Source organism: Ambystoma mexicanum, chromosome 9, assembly GCF_040938575.1.
Source record: "Ambystoma mexicanum isolate Mex_15411 chromosome 9, UKY_AmexF1_1, whole genome shotgun sequence".
NCBI classification, from domain to species: domain Eukaryota; kingdom Metazoa; phylum Chordata; class Amphibia; order Caudata; family Ambystomatidae; genus Ambystoma; species Ambystoma mexicanum.
Genome location: NC_090931.1, coordinates 126,730,664 through 126,745,551, shown reverse-complemented (window position 1 = coordinate 126,745,551; position 14,888 = coordinate 126,730,664).

Sequence of the window (14,888 nt, the reverse complement as noted above, 5' to 3'; positions counted from 1 at the left end):
TATGACCAAGCTCACCATGTGCCACTGCCGTCAGTCTTATTGGCCGGTTGTTCCTGCGCGCTCCACCAACCTTACTACTACCTCACTTACTGCACATGTATAGACATGTAACAAAATGTTGTGGTTGTTAAATACTTAGCGTATAAGTAATGTGTTCGAATTGGCCATATGGATGGCACTAGCAATGTCAAAACGTGAGCTTTGAAAAGACTCAATGAGTATTGTATAATATGTGAATGTGTATGTCTCTTCCACCTAAATCTGCAACACACGAGGAAAATACCTTTGTGAGCACATGCAAGGCCATTCCCCCTTCCCCCAGTGAAGCCTGCCAGATGAAAAAGCAGAGGCCTGTGCTGCTCTGCTCCACCTCCCCCAATTCGGCTGGAGCCGCTTCAAACATTCACATTCCCCCGCAGCACCCAAGGCCACGGCCTGCCACCTGAATTATTTACAACCCAGCAGTAAACCCCGGCCTAAAAACACAGATCCAAAGGCGACCTTTCTTAGGCTCCACGACCCTCCGGCTCACCTTAGGTTAATGGCCCCTGTAAAATTAGGACACCCAATATTATGGCAACACTACAGGAACACATCCATAATGACTTCTAACAAGACATGATAACGCGGACCGCCTGTCCCATGCCCTGAGACCCAACCTCAAGACCTCTGATACCCGGTCAACAGGACGATGGTAACCATGTATTGATGTATCGCCAACAGACCCCACTCTAGGTGCATTCCTCCTGCGTTGCATTAACCTGTAGAATAACCTATTGGAAGATTTACCAGGGAAGATAATATTGCAATGTTGAATGACTGCGGTGTGCGTGGCCCTAGGGCAGAGAGCCAGGAAAGACATTCATCACTGACACTGGTCACGGCTGGCAAAACAACACCGTCCGGATTAGCCCAGCTGACCTGCCAGGCCCAGCCCAACCCACGAGGGTAACCAGTGACGTCCTCCAGTCACGGCAAACCACATCGCAGCAACACCTATAGTTAGTCGTCGCCACCCAATCCCCACGAGCTTGTGCCCCCTACAGCATGTAGGTTCTTATGACGCTTTTTGTAAATATATACGCCTGTCTTTGCTATTGTCAGACAGAGCGCTCTCAGAGTTTGCAGAGTCCTTTGCATGCCCTATTCTGATTGATAAACTCCAATTTAAGCTCACCTGCACTTTGTCCTGGCCTTATTCCCATCCAGGGAGAGTCCATTATTGTCTCTCGTTGTGGGGAGGATCGTGCTATCTGGGGGACGCCCGCCTTCAGTGGATACGTCCCAACGTGCTGCCACTAATGACTGCACACCTGTAGGACCCATCCCAGTGGGTAAAGGAACAAGAACGTCGCACATCTTTAAGGCGGTATAGGGGAAGCCAGTGGAGATAGAGGAGAAGGGAATAGAGAAAGGTCCCATAGATCCAAGCATGTGGCTGGCCATAGAGGGCGAGAGACAGACTGGTGCGGTGAACTAAAGAGCCAAGACTTTGGGAAAGTGACCTGGTGAGAGACCTAGCAGAAAGCTAGTGGGAAATTAGAAGTTGCATCCAGTCTGTCTACAACACTGGGCTTTTGAGAGGGACAGGCTCAGCACGTGCATTCTAGCACACATCAAGTGAGTGAGAACAGTTGCATACCTGAGAGACCATAAGGACTCCCCAAGGTACTCAAGCCACCACATGACACAGCCATGAATGCAAGAAGGCCAATAAAGGCACACTGCTCCCCCACACCACTTGACTTATAAGCAATATGTGTGTCCTTTCATCTATTTGTTGACCCTTGTATAGGCAGTGTAAAGGTATTCACCAGACACTGCATATGTCCAGATGGTATTAGGTCGATAGAACTTTTTTTTAAAAAATGGAACAAAAAAAACGATTTAGAAAGACCGCTCTGTCAGGGACGTCATTTCACCAAAATGCCAGGAGTAGCAGAAGTGACATCACATGACCTATGACCTCAGATGACATCACAGGAAGTGATGTAATTTGACCCCACCCCAAAGTGATATCGCAGGAAACGATGTAACAACCTTTCAACCATTGACAAAACAGGAAGTGGCATCACATAGCATTGTTCCTAAGTGCACTACGAAAGACATGGTTACTATATCACTATAATGTGATATACATTTCATACAAGAATGGATCACAATATGTATCATTAATATCAGTGTGTATAGGCTCATATTACCAAATTACTGTGAATGCAAGCAGACGTCCATGGCCAAATGATAATGATGTGTTATTATATAACATTTACGCTTAAGCACTTTATATAGAAACAATATACATACAATATCACCCAACCTGTGTTGGTACTCATTTATCGACCTCAGAAGGCTGAAATGCTGAGTTAAGGTGGTTAAGAACAGACTAAATCAGTGACTCACACCCTGAAGTGTGCCTGAAATAAACTTTTAATGAGTCTAGAAGTTATTGTATAGAATTCCAGAAAGACATGTTATTTGGTATTCCTATTCTTTCTTATTGAGGGTCACTGGTGAAGTGTTAGACTTGTGTAACCCCTATATTTTTTTTTAAGAGACCTGAACAAGAAAGCCAGCCACTCGAGAAGCAAAGAGCCACATGGCGCTGGCCACAGCCCAGGAGCTTGCATAAAGAAAAAAAAAAGAAAAACAGTATTTTTTTTAATTTTTTTTTAGGGGTAGCAACGGAGACCACAGTGGTAGCAAGGGAGACCTCAGGGGTCGCAGCTGATACCCTTGGCGACCCCTAAATGACGTTCCTGCACTCTGTGACCGCACAGAGTGGTCTTTCTAAAACAAACTGTCAGTCCCTGCGATACACACGAGTGCGCACAGGGGCTGACAGCAGTCAGGACCCGGAAGCGGCCTCAACGGAGATTGGCTACATTTGTGTGTGATTCTATGACAAGACAGGAGGCTCATATTATGCATTACAATCTTTACTCTGAAACCACAGCAGCAAAGAAAATACTTTTACAAACAAAAGGTTTCCACAACAGAACTAGATAGAGTTCAATGTCAATGTATGGGGAACTCCCCAAACCATCATGGAGGACAGGTCATGCCCTGCAGGGGACCAATGAGCAGGGACCCTCCTCTACATATGTCCATTACTCTAACCCCAACCCCTCTTTCTTTGCTGCTGAAATCCACAAGCTAAGTCACTCCTCCTAGTTCTTGACTTCGTGTTGAATTTATGGAGTTTAGAGTGTTATTTTCTGTTATTTATGTATATTGAAAGTGATTTATTGCACTGTACCAGTGAAAGAGTGTTGTATTTTCTTGTACTATGAGTAATTAGCTGAGTGCAGTGAGCGGCGTTTTCGCCGTGTTCAGTGTAATCACAGTCACCTGCCTCATAAATCTCAGGCAGCGACACGTGGGATTCTTTCCCTTCAGGGGAGGTTTGTTTATTTTAGCGTGGCTGCCTCCAGTCTCCGGAGCCAGCGCGCCCTGCCCACGTGTGTTTTAACATTCTTTCCCCTCAGGGGAAGTGTGGGTTCTCTCACATAGCTCACTGCACTAGGATCCAGCTTGGGGTAATAACATGGCCTGTTACACAGGTTCGTATCCTACCTTCGGTGTTTAACTTGTGTGTAATAATAACATGGCAAGTCCAGTGCGCATTGCCCATATGTTTGTCACGGTGGCAATACAGCTCCGTGTAGTTTCATTTCTCTTCACACGCGTCGCATGTGTGTGTGTGTGTGGTTTTCTTTTATACGCTGCTCGCGTTTGAAACCAAATGCACACAGGTCAGGTATGTTCTTGGGACCCGGCTGGGAGGCAGTTCGGTAGGCCCTCATTTCGTTGGTGTAGCTCGTTAATGAGCTTTTCTATTATATTCCTTAGTATATATATATATATATATGAAGGCTTCTGTTTCAGCACACAAGCGACATAGCTCAAGGGGAAGGTTGCCGGTTTACCATACTGAGGGAGCTGGGTTCGCTGCCCGCCATTGCAAGTGTACACATATGGATGTGTATTTATATGTATATGTAGTTACATGTGTTTATATATATATATATATATATATATTTAAAAGTGGATATTTTATGTCATGTTTTAGTTTGATATTTTCAGCTTATATTTACACCAGTTCGCCTACGGAAGAACCTCATACGCTGCCATTCTGCTGGTTTTATTTATTTATTTATTTAAGTGCGGCTCACGGCATGGGTGATTTGCCTTCACTGTAGGTGCCATACCCTGTTTCGGTTTCAGGTTCTGCCCGAGTTCTATTGCGAGGTTAACCCCTCGTCTGCTGCTGATTTCCACACCCTGCTGGGGTGAGCAGTTTCAGGTACATTGGCTCAGTGTATTCCTCCCTTAAACTTGGCAGTTTTGTTTAAGGGCGGCTGGTGGCAGATGTCTTTTTCTCCCAGGTTAAGTACCGTCACCTGCTCGGGGGCGGGTCTTGCCTGTGTTTTTTGCTGCGAGGTGGCCCCTCGTATACGCCTGGTTCCACACCCTGCTAGGGTGAGCAGGTTGCGGTACACTTCTCAGTGTTTCCTCCCTTAAAGTCGGCAATTTTGATGATTACAGTAACTGGTATGTGCCATACCCTGCTCGAGTTCAGGTTTTGTCTGAGTTCTAATGCGAGGTTACCCCTCGTGTACTGCTGTTTATCACGCCCTGCTCGGGCGAGCAGTTGGAGGTGCACTTGTTCAGTGTTTTTCCTCCCTTAAGGTTGGCAACTTTGTTTAAGTGCTGCATATGGCGGATGTCATTGTTTTTTCTGTAAACATACCATAACCTGCTCGGTTTCAGGTTTTGCCTGAGTTTTACTGCGAGGTGCCCCCTCGTGTACTGCTCGTTGCCACACCCTGCTAGGGTGAGCAGTTGAGATGCACTAACTCAGTGTACTTTGATAAACAATATGTTTAAGTGATGACTGGAACACATTGGCATCTTCAGAAAGGTCTGTAGCCTGCATAGCTCAGTAGGTATCAGCTTCTATAAAGGCCGGGGGTCCGGACCCCTGTGAGGGCGTAACCCCTCTTCTTTGGATATCTTATATATATATCTGTAGTGATACACGAAATTGCAACCTTGCCAATCAGGGCTTTAGATGACAGCATTAGCCGCTGAAAGCCAATAGTGTATTCAAAGTATGTGCTAAAAATGCTGACAGTAGTCTGTTGTAGCACTTCCATTATGCAGTAGTGAGCTACAAGGAATATGCAGGCCTAGTATGAAATAGGTCACATTATGCATTGTTGATAGACAGGCAGGGAGAGGGCCCCTAGCTCTGTAGCTAATAGGTATTTTTGGAGTGTTTGGAACATCATGGCACCTATATAGCGCTTAGATAGCCAGTCTTAAGCGCTATAAACACTAAGCTATGAGTGCATGCCTTTTAGAGCTTGCAGATGGGGTTAATACATCCCTGCTTCCCTTAGAATATTCAGCCTCACTAGCGGTAGCCCTGGCTCCAAGCTAATCTTGCTTTTCTCTGGGAAGGCACTGATAAGACATTCCAGTGTTCGCAGATGGGGCCAGGGAGGGGCTCAGACGGAGCAGTGGAAATTAACAGAGCTGGGTTTTTTCCATGAGCCAGCCATATTTTGCACAGGGAACGTTCTGGAACTATGCATCATGGTGACTGACAGCACGAGATTATAAAATATCCATGCACACATGACTCGGTGGGAGATTGTCCTGTGGACTTGATTCATGCACGGTCAAGTGCCCGGAATTGGCTCTCACGGTGTCCTCCAGCATTGTTTTTCTGAGCGGGGCTTGTTTTTACAGCTAGCTTATGAAAAGCCAAGGTCTCCCAGTGCTGATTAAAGGGACGTAAGACTGTGTTTCTCTATGTTTCTCTATATTTCTCTATGTTTCTCTATGTTTATCTAAGTTCCATGTTTCACTATATTTTGCATTGTTCTAAGTTTATGCTTTGTAATATTCTTTAACTTGAATCCCAAATGTATATGAAATTCACTGCTTAGAATAAATATGCTAAAACTTTGAGGGTGTAATTTGTCACTAGCATGAGATCACTGCTCAGCACAATAGAACCTGTATTTTGGGCTGAATTGGGTATTTTTGCTCTCAAAGGGCTGGCCCCGAGGAAGATTTTGCCCATATCAAGACATTTGGTGGCAGCTTTGTGGGATTTGTGAAGAGCAGTGCCATGCTGACATGACAAATGGTGTGAGAGAACACAGTGTAGAGTGGGGAGCAGGCTGTCGCATTTCCTTGGTGGTCTCACTGCAGCTCTGAGACTTCAAAAGGCAGCAATGTTGTGTCGGCTTGCCGTGGCCGATAGCTTGTGTGGTTAAGACTCCCTTCAGTAAATCAGTCGTGACTGACTTATTGCATGGGATTGGTGCCAGGGAGTACAAGGCGATAAACGAGCGGGAAATGGCTTTGTTTAAAACACTCCGATGAATGGTCAAGAAAGATGTATGCTCAATTAGAAAAGAATTTTATCATGCGGTTTCCCCAGTTTAAAGTTGTAATTTGGAATGCATAGTGAGACGGAGTTCTCATCTCTATTCTGTCATGAGGGAAAAGAGAAAAATAATTGCAAGGATTTGACATGCAAATTGTGAATAGTGATTTAACCATTGACTCAGCCCCAGTGTGCTAGCGAGTGGGGGCTGTAATGTTCGGAGGCGAAGGTTCGCTTTTTGATGTATGCTTTTGAGTGTTGGCATTCCTGAATAATGAGGAGCCATGCTTAGGAGAATGAGTAACATCTGTGCTGAGAGCCTAAAGGGTTTGTTTTTTCTTTTGGCAACTGTAAAATTCCATGTGCTGGTGGTGGCGAATTCTGTTTTAAAGGAAACACACTAAAATGATTATATTGCATTTTAAGCTGTGCCATGCTTTTAATGGGTGAGAGACTCACTTAAAAGGAAAGTGAGTGAATGTTATTTGGATTTTCGATTTTTGTTTATTGATTTGAATTTGCAGAATCAGTTTGCAATGGTTTGGGGGGAAAAACAATTTATATTTTTCTAAATTGCCCCTGGAGTATTTTTGATCCCATGCTATGCCATGGATTTGTGCTGTTGCCTTATAAGTGATGTATGATTTGGAAATAGTGTCCTGTTGACTGTGATACATGATGAAAAAATGTTGTTGACACATTAAACAGCCCACAAGCAATATATAGAGTGTGGGTTGCTCTTGCAGGAAAACGTGCAGGGAGCTGCACTAAACATTGGCATTTTTATTTTTAAATGCACTGAAATGAGTGGTTATATTTTGGCAATGGTACAACAGAATGAAACATCTGTGTGTGATAAGATAGCACAAAGATTTAATGGGTTGTGAGTTCTCTTGAAAGATCGCACATTACAACAAAAAAAACGTATGTTTTTAAATGGGACATTAATCAGTTTTAAAATAGGCAATAAGACGCTTTAACATTTTGCAAAATTACATGGAGTAGAATCTGATGACAAGAAAAGTGCCTCTTTTGAAAACAAGAGTCTTGCTGTGTGTGCAGAGCTTGTGCCTTGAAGCTGTTTTGGGCGAGGTGCGCGAAAGCGAAGGCAAACAAAAGCAGAAACAGTACAAGAAAGAGTTACTCTGGATGAACTGTCTGAAACGAGTGCTTTCCATTGAAGCCGCCACAGTGTAAGAGTTATATGCAAAAGAGATAAGCTTGCTGGCGCTGCCAGGTGCACACGAAAGATAAACATGCCTGCATTCCTGAGGAAGGGGGAGCAAAGACAGAGAGCTGTTCAGAAGTAAAGAATTTGCCCAGTAAACTGTGGTAGGAAAACAAAGGCTTCATGCAGGATGGCAGACGGGCACATCACATCTGAACATTTACCTATGCATCTGTGAATGGGCCAAGAAAAGACAGCTGCCCATTCCAACAGACATTACTGTGCAAACCGCATTCCAATGTGATGTGATGTGAAGTGAAGTGAAACGCTATTGCTGTGCAAGCTGCATTCCAGTGCTCCATGTGATGTGAACTGAAGTAAAGCGCTGTGCACTGGAGAAGAAACCTCTAGGCGCTTTGAGAAGAGAAAATACACATCTGGCAAACTGCAAGCTACATTGCCAGGGCTGGAGTAACTGACAAAGACATTATGGCATTCCAGATGGAAGCAAAACTGACAAAAGTGCTTAGCCGTTTTGCAAGAGACAACATGCAGAGCGGGGCTTTGAAGTATAACATGAACACTGCACATTAGCCATGATCCAGAAGCCTCATGGCTTAGTGCAAGAATGAATGATTTGTTGAAGCAACAAAAGAAACTGACTTAGACTATCGCACTCAAAGGGGTGGTTCAAGAAACAGCAAACACCCTTTGAAAAAATGACAAGTGAAAAAACCAGAGGCTTGAAAGACACTGCCTGTAAGGAAAGAAAAATAAACAGCTGCTTGTGCAACTGTAAGCGGTATTGGACTGAAAGACTTTACCTTTGAAAAATGGAGTGATGCCAGCAGGGCAAACTAAATCAAGATCATGAGACACTGGAAGCAAGTTGGCGCCTGGCATTTGTGATCGCTTTGGTGAAAAAGAAAAGCATTGTGCGACCTGGGTACTTACTATATGGCTTTGTAAAAGCACAGATCAGTCTGAGGTACCATTGACCAGCTATGATTGCATTGCACAAATGAGTTTGTGATTAGGCAGTTACACCCCGTATGGTTGAGTGTAAATAAGCCCCCAGAAACATGCAGAAAGGTGATAAATAATTGCAGTAGCAATGATAAAGTGTGTAGTTACCTGATGAGACTTTTTGAAGATGGGGGTGGTATTATGGGAAGGGGTGGATAACGCTGATATTGAAGTTTTGATGACATCCTAACATGAAGAATAATGATATTGAACTTTTGATGAAATCCTAACATTTCTGTTTGTATTTTGCCTAGGCAAATAACCAAGAAATAGATTGGGGGGTAGACGTGTGTAAATGCCGGGTGACACTGATCAAGGAAACAGACGCATTCTCAGAGAAAGCGAGCCACTGCGACATGCTATTTCAACTTTAAACGTGCCCTGCACCGCACTCAATGCTGCAACCTGCGAAAAGTGTCCAACAGAGTAATAACTTCTGCTGAACTGGCACGGTGCAGACTTGGCTAATTATCAAGTATTTGATGCTACACATTCAAATGACTCAGTTGCTGGAAATAACTTAATTGACATGTTTTGCCCTTTCTTGTTTAAAGGACTATGGACAATGAATTGTGGACTGTAACATCAGGCACCACAAACAGCTGTGTGACAGAGCAATTGAATGCTAACACATTGAAAAATGGTTTTTAAATGCACTGTTGAGATGACTCTGAAAAAACGAAATGGTTTTACTCTTCCAACTGAATTGCTTTAACCAGAGATGTTTTGTTTTTTGAAGAAAAAAAAAAAAAATTCTACATTGCACATAGGCAGGAGAATGATTTATGAACTGTTGGGGCAGCAGAATTATGCAAGCAGGAGCGTAATTTATTTTGAGATAAGATGAGCGCGCACATCAAAGTCACCTGTGCGTAGGTTAAGATTCTTAATTGAAGTAATGCTGCCAAGTGTGTGAGCTATAATTTGAAATGGTAATCTTTGAAACACTGGATACTTTTACAGCCAGCTTAAGGCAGGTAAATGAAACCATGACTGACTTGATGTTTGATTTTATGACACAGAGTGTGACACGGTTTTTGTTAAACCAACCAGTTTCATGTTTTTGTGGGGACAGCTGTCTCCAGCACACTAATGCAAAGAGTCACCTTTTGATTGTAGACATTTGGAATAATTCTTTGGAAAAGCGCTACAAATGAGTATCCACATGGAATTGCTAGCGTACTGGCCTGGCACATTGTCAGGCATCTTTTGTCACTGAATGGATACGATTTGTTTAATTTGTTTAATGTGATGTTTTTCTGGCCAAGAACTGCAGCGAGTGTTCTCGCCAAGATTTTATGGACTATAACTTGACTAAATGCATTTTACCATGGTGTGATGAAACAGCCACTGCCGGATAGTAGTATGGTGTTTGTGGCTAAAGTTAATATTGTATATGGTAGATATCCCACTTGAAGAAGAGTATTCTCCAAGTCACAATAGGTAGACACTGTGAACCTGTTAGATTTTCCAGTAGTAAGGCAACATGTAAATTGTAGGCTGGTAATGCACACCTTCATTATTACAGTGATACACTTAGACATAGATTTACCATGAGGCAATGTTTCCTTAGTACTACCAAGCTGCTACAAATGGAGTCCATTTCTATGGCCCATCACTAGAGTGCGCGTAGCTAGGGAGCTAGATTCATTAATTGCAGGAGCAGCGGGGAGTAACAGGAGCTTTATATGCTTGTGACATAGAAACTGTGCACAATAAGCTAGCCACTATGGGTTCTGATGCCAGCTCTGCTATAGAACCTCTGGCCTAGTGGGGCCCATTGATACGCCCAACACTGCTACAAGTATTGACAACCACTGAAGATGGCAGAATTTTAGGTATGAAGACATTTTTGTCTGCCATAGGGCAGGTCAACAAGACTGCTATATACACACGATGCATTGTATGGCAAACATTGTTTGATCAGCAGGTGTTGGCTTTTTACTGGGTGGGGGCGACCATCCTCCACACACTGGCACGCAGAGCTACAGTTACCAGCATACATATGGATTCAATTGCTTGCTTTTGATTGCATGAATAACACATGCCATGCTTTGATGTAAATTAGTAGAATTGTTTTTATTTAGATAACCTGGTGCCCATGGGTTCACCTTGTTCACGAAATTAGATGGTTTCTGGTTGGGTTCCACCTACCTGGGGGAAGTGTCTAGTCACACAGCCCATAGTCACGCTTGAATGCCCTGGGATCAGGGGGAGGTAGGCCCTTAGAGTGAAAGGCTGCCAGGTTTTAGAATTGGTAACCATAAATAAATGCAATAGTGCATTGTAGATTAGACTACACTGGATTGCCTTGACATTTTAACTGCATGCTGCTTTTTAACTGACAATCAGTTATACAAAATTGATTTAGGTATTTTTGTGTAGGCCAGGTTTTGGCTAGAGTAAATGTCCATGTTCACTTGGTGTAGGTATTTTTTTTTTGTGTAGGCCAGGTTTTGGCTAGAGTAAATGCCCATGTTCACTTTGTGTAGATATTTTTGTGTAGGCCAGGTTTTGGCAAGGGTATATGTCACTGTTCACTTTGTGTACATTTTTGTTTAGGTAGTGTTTTACCTTGCATGCCACGCTAACTAACCGCTAGAAGATAGTTTGCTTAAACCTCTTGCAAAGCCCCTAGGTCTTTATCACTGCACTAATTACTATATTGATAGGTATTAGTCAGCATTTGTCGCACAAACGTTGAATAGGGGTGGAATGTAGTGATACACGAAATTGCAACCTTGCCAATCAGGGCTTTAGATGACAGCATTAGCGCTGAAAGCCAATAGTGTATTCAAAGTATGTGCTAAAAATGCTGACAGTAGTCTGTTGTAGCACTTCCATTATGCAGTAGTGAGCTACAAGGAATATGCAGGCCTAGTATGAAATAGGTCACATTATGCATTGTTGATAGACAGGCAGGGAGAGGGCCCCTAGCTCTGTAGCTAATAGGTATTTTTGGAGTGTTTGGAACATCATGGCACCTATATAGCGCTTAGATAGCCAGTCTTAAGCGCTATAAACACTAAGCTATGAGTGCATGCCTTTTAGAGCTTGCAGATGGGGTTAATACATCCCTGCTTCCCTTAGAATATTCAGCCTCACTAACGGTAGCCCTGGCTCCAAGCTAATCTTGCTTTTCTCTGGGAAGGCACTGATAAGACATTCCAGTGTTCGCAGATGGGGCCAGGGAGGGGCTCAGACGGAGCAGTGGAAATTAACAGAGCTGGGTTTTTTCCATGAGCCAGCCATATTTTGCACAGGGAACGTTCTGGAACTATGCGTCATGGTGACTGACAGCACGAGATTATAAAATATCCATGCACACATGACTCGGTGGGAGATCGTCCTGTGGACTTGATTCATGCACGGTCAAGTGCCCGGAATTGGCTCTCACGGTGTCCTCCAGCATTGTTTTTCTGAGCGGGGCTTGTTTTTACAGCTAGCTTATGAAAAGCCAAGGTCTCCCAGTGCTGATTAAAGGGACGTAAGACTGTGTTTCTCTATGTTTCTCTATATTTCTCTATGTTTCTCTATGTTTATCTAAGTTCCATGTTTCACTATATTTTGCATTGTTCTAAGTTTATGCTTTGTAATATTCTTTAACTTGAATCCCAAATGTATATGAAATTCACTGCTTAGAATAAATATGCTAAAACTTTGAGGGTGTCATTTGTCACTAGCATGAGATCACTGCTCAGCACAATAGAACCTGTATTTTGGGCTGAATTGGGTATTTTTGCTCTCAAAGGGCTGGCCCCGAGGAAGATTTTGCCCATATCAAGACAATATCTTATATATTTTATATTATTTATTGAGTACTTTAAAGAAAAGAGTGTATAAAGGTTGTTGTACACAGACCCATAATGGGGGGTCTTACCTTCTTCTCTAGCCATCACTCTGGTGTTAACCTTCGTCTTTTAGTTAAAATTCTGTCGCCCTTTACCTTAGTTAGTTGCAGGACAACTCAGTCCTTTCCTTAGGTTTGCTTTCCCCGATATCAATTGCTCCACCCAATACCGGGGCTGGTTAAGCTGCAGTATTTTTCTCCCAACTTAAGGATGAAAAGATGATGCGATTTGCCTCTATTGAGGTCTGCAGGGCTCGAGGCTCTCTTTAGTGGGGACGTGTTTCCCTTACTATGTGTCCCAAGGACATTCATTATTCTATTGGACTATTGGTGGAGACAGGGTCAGCTCGAGGGTAACTGTTCAGTTTGTTGCATGGCAACTTGAGCAACCATGTTCTGCTTGGAGGAAGTGTTTGGAAACACTTGATGGTTTTGGATAGCCGAATGGCCAAATAATAACTTTATGGCACCTGCCCATGTTTCCTCCCAAAGCTTGGCCTATGGTTCAGCTAACCGTCTAACAGTGTGTTGCAATTTCTCCTCTGTTCGAGGAGTTTAAGCAGGTTTCTGTACCCTCTAGAGCATTGCTTGACCTCTTTCGGTGTGTATATATATATATATATATATATATCTATATATATATAATTTTCTACAGTGCAGCGAATAGAGTGCTGTTTTTCATATTAGTGCTGACCATACTGATACAGATTCCTAATTTTGGAAAGGTTTGAATAAGTCTTTATCCTGCTGAGATCGATAAGTGAACACCTCTCTCCACACCGTTCATAGTAGTGATAAGCACCACTCGTATACCTGTGGGTTCGTAGTACTATATATGTACTGTTTTGCTATGGACAATGTGTTTAATTTTTTCCTTCACCTGATTCCCTTAGTGGCCAGTCACCCTCACACGAATACAGCAACTCAGACCTCAGGGTTTGTGGGGACAGTGTCCCTGATTTTCTTTCACAGCCCTACATTTGCGGGGCATTAATAATTATACAGGAGTCTTTTTCCCCCTCATTCCCCTTCTCGCCATCCCTGGGGGAGATTGCATCATGATATACACCTCTTGTTGCTCCCGATGGTTTCTGTTTCCTTTTTACAGGAGTTCTGTCTCGTGACCTGTGCAAACTCGCACTGTGCATTTCCCTCTCGCCAGTTCTTTTCCTTTGCGCAAATTCCTGGTATTTCAATAAGTTAAGCGGAGCCTGTCCACGGTCAGGGGATTGGTTAGAGGGGTTAGAATGTATTTATTTCTCTTAAGGATGTAAAGTGGGGCCTTAATGGTCCTCAGGATAGCCTTCTTCTAGGTTGCAAGGTTTTCCCTTGGATAAGTGAGTGGAGGGTTCTCCTCATTTGTGAAGGCTTAATATCCCTTGGTGGGATAGAGGGGTCTGGGAGTGATACTAATCTCCCATCCAAGTTATTAAGACCCTCTATCACGATGCGTTCCAGCGTCTCTACATTAAATATCAGAAGGTGTCTGCCAGTACGATTCTCAAAGGGCTGGGATATGTATGTTTACTTAATGACTTGGTTCTCCTAGTCACCTGCTTTTTTCACAAGAGTTTGTTTTTGCAATAAGGTGCCAGCTCAGGGTGCTGTGAGCTTCATGGATCTTCAAAATTGGCTGATATAGAGGTTAGACTTCTTCTGGTGGGCAACTTCAGTTTAACTGTTTAGTGCTCAGAGCTTTACAGTTTAGAGTCTGGCTAAGACTTTGGCATTTAGGTGTCCTCCTTTGGTTAGTTTTTGATCCTATGGGGATTTTTTCACCCAGGGAGGGAGAACAAGGTTCAAGCACCGGGTATATCTACAAGGGGGTTTAGATATCACTATAATGGTGGCGATTGGATGTAAGATACATTTTTTCTCCTTGCCAAGTTTGGCCTCTTAAGGATCAGGTTTGTAAATATCTGCCTTTTGTCATGGTAGCTAGGTCCTCCTTCAAGAGTTCGGGAGGTCGGTAGGTCTCCGTGTTGGCGTTTTGACAGCTTTAGCTTCCCAGGTGGGCCCCTCTCTTCCATTCTGCTCCAGGAGTCATCCCTCCTTAGTATACACATATGTCTGAAGACAATTGCGGGTTAAGTCTATTGCTTTTCAGCTCCGCTCAGGATGGGTTGACCTATTACAAGTTAACAAAATGTCTTTTTACTCTCATTTTACCTTTTGAAGATTTGTCTTTCCCACTTGGTTCCCCAGTGTAGTGATGTGGCATGCCCTGTTTCCAATACAATATCTTCCTTTAATGCATGGGATGGATCCTACAAGTCTTTCACCCCTATGGGGTACTTTTCTTTATCTCTAGAAGTGTTAGGTGCTTATTATTTTTTCTTCGGTACACTATCCAGGTTCCCAAAGATGGTATGAATTTAAGTGTTTTAAATGTTTGACTGTACAAAGGAGGCGTTTATTTCAGATGAGTTTTGTCCTAACCTATT